Source organism: Arvicola amphibius, chromosome 5 (genome assembly GCF_903992535.2).
Source record: "Arvicola amphibius chromosome 5, mArvAmp1.2, whole genome shotgun sequence".
Classification (NCBI taxonomy): Eukaryota; Metazoa; Chordata; class Mammalia; order Rodentia; family Cricetidae; genus Arvicola; species Arvicola amphibius.
This window is the reverse complement of record NC_052051.1, coordinates 27,272,137-27,281,221: the sequence shown is the minus strand read 5'-3', so window position 1 is coordinate 27,281,221 and position 9,085 is coordinate 27,272,137. Positions and strand designations below refer to the sequence as shown.

Sequence of the window (9,085 nt, the reverse complement as noted above, 5' to 3'; positions counted from 1 at the left end):
AGAAGGAAAGAAAGAAAAGGAAAGAAAGAAAGGAAAGGAAAGAAAGAAAGAAAGAAAGAAAGAAAGGAAAGAAAGAAAGAAAGAAAGAAAGAAAGAAAGAAAGAAAGAAAGAAAGAAACCCTTTTCACCAAAAGGTCCATGAAAGTGAAGAAGGAAGTTCTTGCCCCTCCCAAGTAAAGGAACTGAAAGTTAAGAAGACAGTACTGAAAGGCATCCCCAGTCACAAGAAGATCTACAGGTCACTCACCGTCAGAGGCTCAAGACCCTGTGCCTTTAGATAAGGCCCAAATACCCTTTCATGAGTGTCTCCGGGAGAAACTAGCTTGACTACTGTGGGAAAATCAAGTTCTCCCTGATCACAGAGCCATGAAGATAGACGGTGACACATTTGTGTCAATTGTGGAGAGAAGGCAACAAGCTCCAGATGAAACAGGCAGTGGAGAAACTCTTGCAGCAATGTTGTTACTGAAGTTGATACCCTGAGAGGGCTGATGAAGAGAAGAAAGCAAATGCTCCCCTAGCTTCTGAATATGATGCCTTTGGATGTTGCCAAGAAATATTCTGCTAGCTTTGTATGTTTTCAACAAAACTGGGATCACCTAAAGTGAGTCCAGCTGGCTAATTTTAACTACACATCTTTTTTCACCATTAAAAAAAAAAAAAGAGTTTGACAGCACGTATGTGAAGAAGCATGGCCGACCCTAGTAGGGAGCACCTAATCTTAAAGACCATCAGTATTTGAAACTGTGCACTCAATTAAACCCTTCTCTTTATAATTACCCAACTGCGAGTATTTTTTATAGTAACAAAAACTGGACTAAGGCAGCATCTTAGCTGAACTATCGTTCCATTTCATCTCCCTCCATGCCATGCCCTCCAGTTATGAGACTACCAAAAAGGGAAAGAAAGGAAGGAAGGAAGGAAAGAAGGAAGGAAGGAAGGAAGGAAGGAAGGAAGGAAGGAAGGAAGGAAGGTGTGGTGGCATGTACCTATAATCCTGATATTTGCAAGGCTGAGACAGGAGGATTGCCAAGTTCCAGACCAGCCTGGCCCATGTAGAAAGACCGTGTCTCACAAAAGGAGGAGAAGAAGAACGAGGGAAGCAGGAAGAAATCACACAGTACAAAGCCAACTGATATCAAAAATACTGGGCAAGAAGGCTGGGTGCAGATGTAGATAAAGGGAGGGAGGAAGAGAAGGACGGAGGAGGGAGGAGAAAATGTAGGCAGGAAGTCATAAAGTCATTATCGGCTGGGAGTGAATCTCAGTAATAGAGCACATACCTATCATGCACGTGGCCCTGGGTTCAATTCCCGACATCACTCATATCAAATGGTGAAGAAAGAGATTTTTTAGAATGGCAGATTGATCAAGAACACCATGAAACCTTTGCAGTGGTTCTGTCATTTCCTCCTCTAGTTCAGTCGGGAAAAAAAGACAAAATTCAAAGAAGAAGATATGGTCTGAGGACCAGAAAGAAATTCTATTAGTGCTTCTCATTTTATCATACCTTGATAATGCAATGTTAAGACTAGAGATATAGATCAGTTCGAGCACATGCTCAGCCAGCTGAAGGCTGTAAATTCATGCGCAGCACCAAAATAAATAAGTAAATTAATAAATTAATTAAAATTAAATTAAAAGACAAAAGAAAAGAAAATAGCGATATTAGTTCAAGAGTTTACTGAGTTACTGCCAAAACAACTGCGTAAAATGGAGGGAGAGCTGTGGCCCTCACACAGACAACTGATAATTTTAAAATGAGTGTGAGTCAGCCACACTGGAGTGTGAGCCACCCAGTTGCTCAGCATTTCCTGAGCGAGAATAGATAAGGTACCAGCGTGGGCTGCTAAACCCATAGACTCTGGGGCAGAAGCCTTGTTTCCTAGATCCTTGGCTTTAAAATTACACATTATATCCACAAATGAAAGGGGATCCCATTTTGTCCAGTGACAATGCAACTTTTCTTGTTGGGAAGGTAAGTGTCATCTGCCTGTCAGAGAGATTTGGAGGGGAAAAATGTATATCTCTATTGGGAAAAGCAACTGTCTTTATGTGGGAAGTCAGGTAGTCTCAGAACCTGGTCTGAATGCCACCCCTTTAGTGACGTCTTGGGAGCATGTGTTCTACCATTTTTGTTAAAAGAAGAAATAGGAAGTAATTATTGTTTAAAACATACTTCCTTTTGGGGCCTGTGCGATGACTTAGCTAAGTAAAGATCCTAAAGACTATATAACTGGATAGTAAAAAAGTTCAACATTCAGCAAATGGCATGGTGATTCTCACTAATACCAAGCCTGTTCTCTAACAGTACATGAAAACCAGAGTGTAAGGAGATAGAACGTATGGTCAAAATATTTTAAACGCTTTAATATTGTGTGAATGTGTGTGTGCATGATGCTTGCATGTGTGTGTGTGTGTGTGTGTGTGTGTTCTGAAGAAAGCTCTGTGGAGTCCATGTATGTGTACGGGTGTTTTGCACTGCATGCATGCCTGGTGACTGAGCCCAGGAGAGGGCATTGGATCCCTTGGAATTACAGATGGCTGTAAGCTGTCATGTGGGTACTGGGAATTGAACTTGGGTCCTCAGGAAGACCAGCTGGTGTTCTTCAGTGCTGAGCCAACTCTCCAGCACCTCCGATCACCTTTTCATGGGTTTGGGGATTGAACTCGGATCATCAGGCTTGCAAGAAAAGTGTCTTTATGCCCCAAGTCATCTCCCCAGTCCCAAGAAAACACATTCTTCACAGTAGCAACTATGGCATAGCGCAATTGGGAACCTCATACTACAATCTAGAGGGAATCAGGGCCCTGGCTATATGTCCCACAGCTACTCCACTGCCACAGGGTGTGCATAGCTGTCCACTCCATCACTGGCTGGGACAAGTTATGACACATCAAAAGGGAAATAGCCAAAGTATGGCTGATCAGAGTATGGAATGGGCTTTTTACAGGACCCTGACTGCCTTCCACTCTGTAGAATTCTACACCTGAAAGGACCTAAATAACTTGGTTTTTATGACACCCTATCTCCCAGAGCCTAACTTTTTTACTGTATCCTTTTCTTCCTGACCAAGGAGGCCCCTTGGTCCAGCTCCGCTTGCTTCCTTGCCCCGCCCCTAAGGCTCCGCCCTCTGACACCGCCCCTCCCCTTCCCTGGGGAGGCCCCGCGAGAACGAGGGGGCGGTGCCCGGAGGCCTTGGGAGCCCAAGGGAGCGCGGCGGGCGCCAGACACAAAGAGCGGCCGAGAGACGCGCGACTGGGGAGCCCACCCGGATCGCTTTGCAATAGGCTCCCGGCGTCCACATCGCGGACTCAACGCGCGGAGAGCAGAGCCTCCCACTCCCCAGGTGAGTAGGGCGTGGGGATAGGAGCTGAGGGGAGGGGAGCCGAGCGGGGCCGAGGGATGCCGAAGAGGGCCGAGCGGGGCCGAAGAGGGCCGAGCGGGGCCGCGGGGGTCGGGATCCTCATGCTGCGGCCAGAACACTGTGGAGCGGATGCTTGGAATGCTGGCGCGCGCTCGGGAAGGCACACCGGAGTCCCGCTTTTCTGGGGCGCTCTTGGACCGGGAGGGGGGTCGGTACCGAACTCGGCGTGGGGTGCAGCCGCCGCCCCAAACTTTGACTAACTCAGAGCGCGTGTTGCATGGGCGGACCGCGCTTCCCGCCCTCGTCCTCTTTTGACGAGGGGAACCGGAGCGGGAGGCCAGCCCGGCCTGGGTCCGTGCCCACCAGTCCCCCTGGAAAAGCTGGGGACTGTACTTGATTGGGAGCACCTGCTAGAGTTGTTACTGCGCGTCGGTCTCTCCTGTGCCTCGTGAAGACGTCCTTGTGATCTCTGGTTGTATTATCAGTTTGCACTCAGTTGTTGAAAACTGGGACACCTCTCTGGGGCGGAGAAGCCTGTTGCATCTGTGTCAAGGTCGTCCCTGGCTGCGCACCCGTTCTGCTACTTGGCTGTGCACTTCCAAGACCGGTCCGTCAGTATAGAGTGGCAGTGACCCCGTGTTTGAGTTCAGTCTAGTTGTTGTCTTTTGAATTCACAGATCCGACGGTGGGAGTCCAATTCATGGTTTCTTGTTCACACACACTGTCAGCTGTCTACGCTACAAGATTTAGTCAACCCTGGAACCGGAGAGGCGGTCCCGAGAGGGCCCATGCAGAGGTCAACTATTGCACAATGCAGGTAGCCGAGAGGGATGGTGAAGATGTGTCTTCTTAGAGGCTTTTGGCTGAGATTTCCAGGTTCTTGATAAGGATTTATACTACTTTTGAAGGGGGGGGGGGGTGAGAGAGGAAAAGATAGAAAGGAAATGGGTTTGTTCAACAGAACACTAAGCCAAGCAGTTTATGAACTGTACAAGAACAGGTGTGTATGAGAGGGAACATGCCGGTGGAGGCCTTTACGGCAGCAGCTTGCCCGCCCTGTTCATTTTACATTAGCGGCTTAAACTACTATAGATCAGGCTAGTCTGTAGTCATTTGCCAGATGCTAATGCTTTGATGGAGGACAAACCACATATGTGAAGGTGGCCCTAATAAGAACGGGGAAAAAAACCCTATCAGGGATGTCATTCCTGTAACCTTGTAATGATTGTTACGTCCTAGTTCAAGGAATCGCTTATGTTATCAGTCTGATCTGCACGCAGTTTGACATCCTGTGTAATGTTTACTTTTGGGGGTGCTGGGATGGAGCCCATGGTCTCAGGAATGCCAAGCTCTACTGAACTACATCCCCAGCCCAGTAACAATAACAAGGATAAGCTGCTCTTATTCGTTCACGTATTTACTGTAACTGTACTTCTGTCGTGACTTTAGTTTTCTCTTCAGAAAGCTTCCTGTAAGACAGCATGCCCTGCTGTGCCAGCAGCAGCCTCAAGCATCTCGTGTGTGGAACTGGTTGAGAGGCCACTCAGGCCTCTATTAATCATCGATATCTGAGCTAGTGTATGTGCACTCGGTGATGTTAGCATAGTCATGAAATTGGCAAATGACTCACTTTAGCAACACCAGTCTTCATACGGTAAAGTAGGATCTCTCTGTTACATAAAATGGAGAGTCAGTAAAAATTGGAGGAGGGTACTGCAACCCACACTCCAAATTCGTCAAAGTTTGGGGTGGCAGTTACAGCCCATGCTGAGTTTGGTACTGACCACCCTTCTTGGTCCAAGAGCACCCCAGAAAATCGGGAACACTGGTGTGGCTTCCCGAGTGCTTTTTTTGTTTTTCAAAACAAGGTTTCTCTGTGTAACAACCCTAGCTGTCCTGGGGCTTGCTTTGGAGACCAGACTGGCCTCAAACTCACAGAGATCCGCCTGCCTCTCCCTCCCTAGTGCTGGGATTAAAGGCGTGCGCCACCACCACCCGGCTTGCCCCAACGCTGATAACTGCTTCTTTCTTTCTTTTTTCAGAATGAGAAAATAGTAAAGCCTTCTCCAAAAATTTGAATGTGGGATAAGATGTTACAACACTGACTTAGAAAAAGAACACTTGCTAAAGGAAAAGTTAGGATTTAAGTTTTAAAAATCTGTATAAACTTATAGAAAATGGGCTTTTTCTAACTCATTTTACTTTGCAATTTGAAGACATGCCAGGACATGGGTGGCCTGGGGTCATTTGACGATAGCCAGGTGGAAATCCCTTAGAATTTGCATCTTTAGGAATGTCCAGCAGAATTCTAACAGTAAAGTATGGGTTTGGTTGTCCTTTGGTGAGTGGCACACTCTAAATTTTCAAGATAATACATGTGACATTTGAGACTTGAAATACCTGAGGATCCCGCTTGAGCGCCTTACTCCTAGTGTGGGTACCTGCCTTTGAGTAACACCATGACTAGGGAGCTGTGAGCTACCTATCCTTTTCCAGGCTCAGTGAAGATCTAGAGGCAGGATATAAACTCTGGGGCGCCTTGCTGGCCTCACACCTAACTCAAAGTTTCCTGGCCTGGAAGGGTTCTCTGTGTGCTTTGCTACTTTTCTGCTCAGCACTGTTTGAGTGGCAGTGACTCTAGGTTTGGGTTTAACTCAGTCCTTGGCTTCAAATATGAATTAGAGATTCAGGCTCAGTGCCAGAAATTTGGTTATTCACAGCAGGAGGTCAAAACTTTGGATCCTTTTCTACCTGGAGCTGTTGGAGGGTGACTGCAGTTGCTCCCACCCCCATCCTCCTGGGTGACCTTGAGCCTACCACCGTCTGACAGCTGAAGTCTTCCAGGAACCGAGGGACCAATTGGAGGCTATCTCGCATTTGTGGGACATATCTGTAGCCCTGCACTTTCCTTTCTCTCTGATATGGACTCACCGGCTCGGACTTAAGTGATGGAGAGCCTGTGAGACTTCTTGTTTCCCAAGGGCCAGTGTGTGGTCTCCCTTGCGTTCAAGTCATGTTTTGTTTCTCGACGAAACCAGAATCCTCTACATAATTTTGATTGCTCAAGTTTGAAAAGAGTGCATTTTTTTGTGCATTGTTCTGTAGCTCATTAGAGAATAATGGTGTTTTCTTTTTTGTCTGATGTGCTACAGTCTCTGAGATCCCAGTTACCTTATTTGGGGATCTGCTTCATGTAATAAGCAATGATTTTGATATGTTGGAGTTTCACTAAAGGGAGGATCACTGTCTATTAGGAAAATCAAAAGCTCTGGGTTTTAAGTCTTGTAAGAGTTTTGCACATACCGATGTATGTCAGTTAAGTTGTTTTAGCTGCCAGTGACAGGAAGCCTAGTGAAGTACAGTGTAAACAAATCAGGTGGACAAGACTTGAAGGCATCAGTGGCAGCTGAGGGTACTTGAGTTACTCTCCTGCTCCTCTGTGCATAGCAGTATGCAGGGTAGATGTAAAGGTGCATCATTTCTGCAAAGAGAAAGTTGATCTCCATGACTCTCTTTAAGAACAAGGAGTTTGGCTGTCTGCACATGCATGCACTCGCACATTCACACAAATAATAAAATCGATCTTGAAACAAAGAACAAAACGTGGAATCTAGTTCGTTGGAACTGTCAACAGCAGTGGGAGCTACAACTCAGGGTTTTGTCATACAGCCCGAGGACTCTCAGGGCCCATGTGTTTGTGGATGTGAGTGTTGAGTTCTGCGTGGCTTGATTTGGTAGGAATGAAGGAACACAGACAAACTTACAGAAAAGCTGTGATTGGGTGGGATGTGCTCACTGTTGGAAACACCTCCTACAGTCAATAGGGAGGAGGGATTAGCTAGTCTCAGTAGGCGGTGGCTTTCAGGGAGCAGTTGTCCTGGAGGAACGGGGAGGAAGCTATGGTTTCCACTTTTTGCACACACTGGCCAGTCTTCCCTAAACCCTTGGGCTAGGGGAAGGTTTTGTTATTCCTTTTTATTCCTCTGAGTGTCACCCGGGTAAGACTTTGCTTTCATATTTCTGAGTTATTAGGGTCTTTGACATGGCTGTGCCCATGTCAATAATACACATTCACCCAGGACTTCATCCTCCCTCTCTGTCTCTCTCTCTGTCTCTCTCTCTCTCTCTCTCTCTCTCTCTCTCTCTCTCTCTCTCTCTCTCTCTCTCTCTCTCTCTGTGTGTGTGTGTGTGTGTGTGTGTTTCTCAACAAAAATTTCAGGATGAGTAAGGCAGTTAGTGTTGATGAAGCAGAAAGACAAGACACACGTGAAGAGTCAAGTGTGTAGAGAAACATATGGCAGTGCCCCAGTAGCAGCTGCCTGTGTGATTAAGGGGCTTGATTCTGCAACTAGATTAGACATTAGAGAGAGATGTGCTGGTATAGCCCCCCCCTCTCTCTCTCTTTCTTTTCTTTCTTTCCTCTTCTTTTGTTGCTTTTCTTTTTCTTTCTTTTTTGTTTTTGTTTTGTTTTTTTGTTTGTTTGTTTGTATGTTTGTTTGTTTTTCGAGACAGGGTTTCTCTGTAGCTTTGGAGCCTGTCCTGGAGCTAGCTCTTGTAGACCAGGCTAACCTCAAACTCACAGAGACCCGCCTGCCTCTGCCTCCCGAGTGCTGGGATTAAAGACGTGTGCCACCGCTGCCCGGCTACGGCCCTTTTTCCTATTTCATAGGAATCTGTGTTTGAAGCGAAGACTTTTCTAGGTACGTTGTGCTACCTTGTGACTGGAGAAGGGAGAGCTAGTAGAGATGAAGCATGGGTCACAGGAAGGCTTACCTGTGTTCCGAGGCATGTGGATTGCAGGCATGGCCCACTGGCTGCTTCAGCGGTGTTGTTTGTGCTGTTTCTGGTCCAGTGGAGCACGGCTCTTTGCAGGTAGCTTAGTCAACTATGTCAGAATTCTTTGTGTCACTCAGCAAAAGACAGAAATTAGAACCAGGAGAGGCAGGGGAGCCTTGTCTTTGGGTCTCAAGGGTTTTCTGGCTTTCCTGGATGACAAGCCCTAGCTGTGGGGTAGGTCCTGTGCTTGGAGGCAGGATGCTGTGGAAGCACGGGAGAAACAGACTTCAGATGCCTGGTTCTTGGTGGGCTTGTGTAGGCCTCATTACAGGAGTAGTGGGTGAGCTGTATAAGGCCCTATGTATGACCTGATTGTGAATCTGTCAGAAATAGAGCCTGGGTTGCTGAGAATTTGGGGCTAAAGTTTAGAGAGAAAGTGCATGTGTGTGTCAGGGGCCTTCCTCAATCACTTGTCATCCCACTGTTTTGAGACAGGGTCTTTCATTGAACCTGACCCTCCTCAGTTCAGCTAGCCTGGTTGGCAACCAGACTCGGATCCTTTTGTTGGTATGTTCACACATGGGCATCCTATCCCTTTTACTGTATACATCAGTCCTAAGACATTCCTTTCTCTTCTGTCCACACCTTCTAAAACCTGCTGCAGGGAGACTACGCCATACTCCTTGGCCAGAGCCAAAATTAAATTTGCGTATCAAACAGACACCCCAAGACACATCTTTATGAGAAAGGCCTTTGCCATGAAAACCCTTCATCAGTGTGGCTTAGATAACTGATCCATCAGATGCACAAATCTCAGCCCAGGAGCACAGGAGAAAAACAAGGTGGTTTGAGGCTTCCCAATATATAATTCTCTAGCAACAGATGAAAAAGGAAATGATATTGATGAAATGTCTGATAGCAGATTTAAAAATGAGTCCGGA

General features: G+C 46.7%; 1 protein-coding gene across 1 annotated transcript in view; it reads left to right on the top strand.

The window, feature by feature from the left end:
- The first annotated feature begins 3,217 nt into the window (after positions 1–3,217).
- Positions 3,218–9,085, top strand: part of Ninl (ninein like) — a 67,301-nt gene continuing 61,433 nt past the window's right edge. Inside the window, exon 1 of the mRNA XM_038330373.1 lies at positions 3,218–3,350. The gene's annotated coding sequence lies outside the window, so the exon portion shown is untranslated. The remainder of the gene's footprint in view (positions 3,351–9,085) is intronic.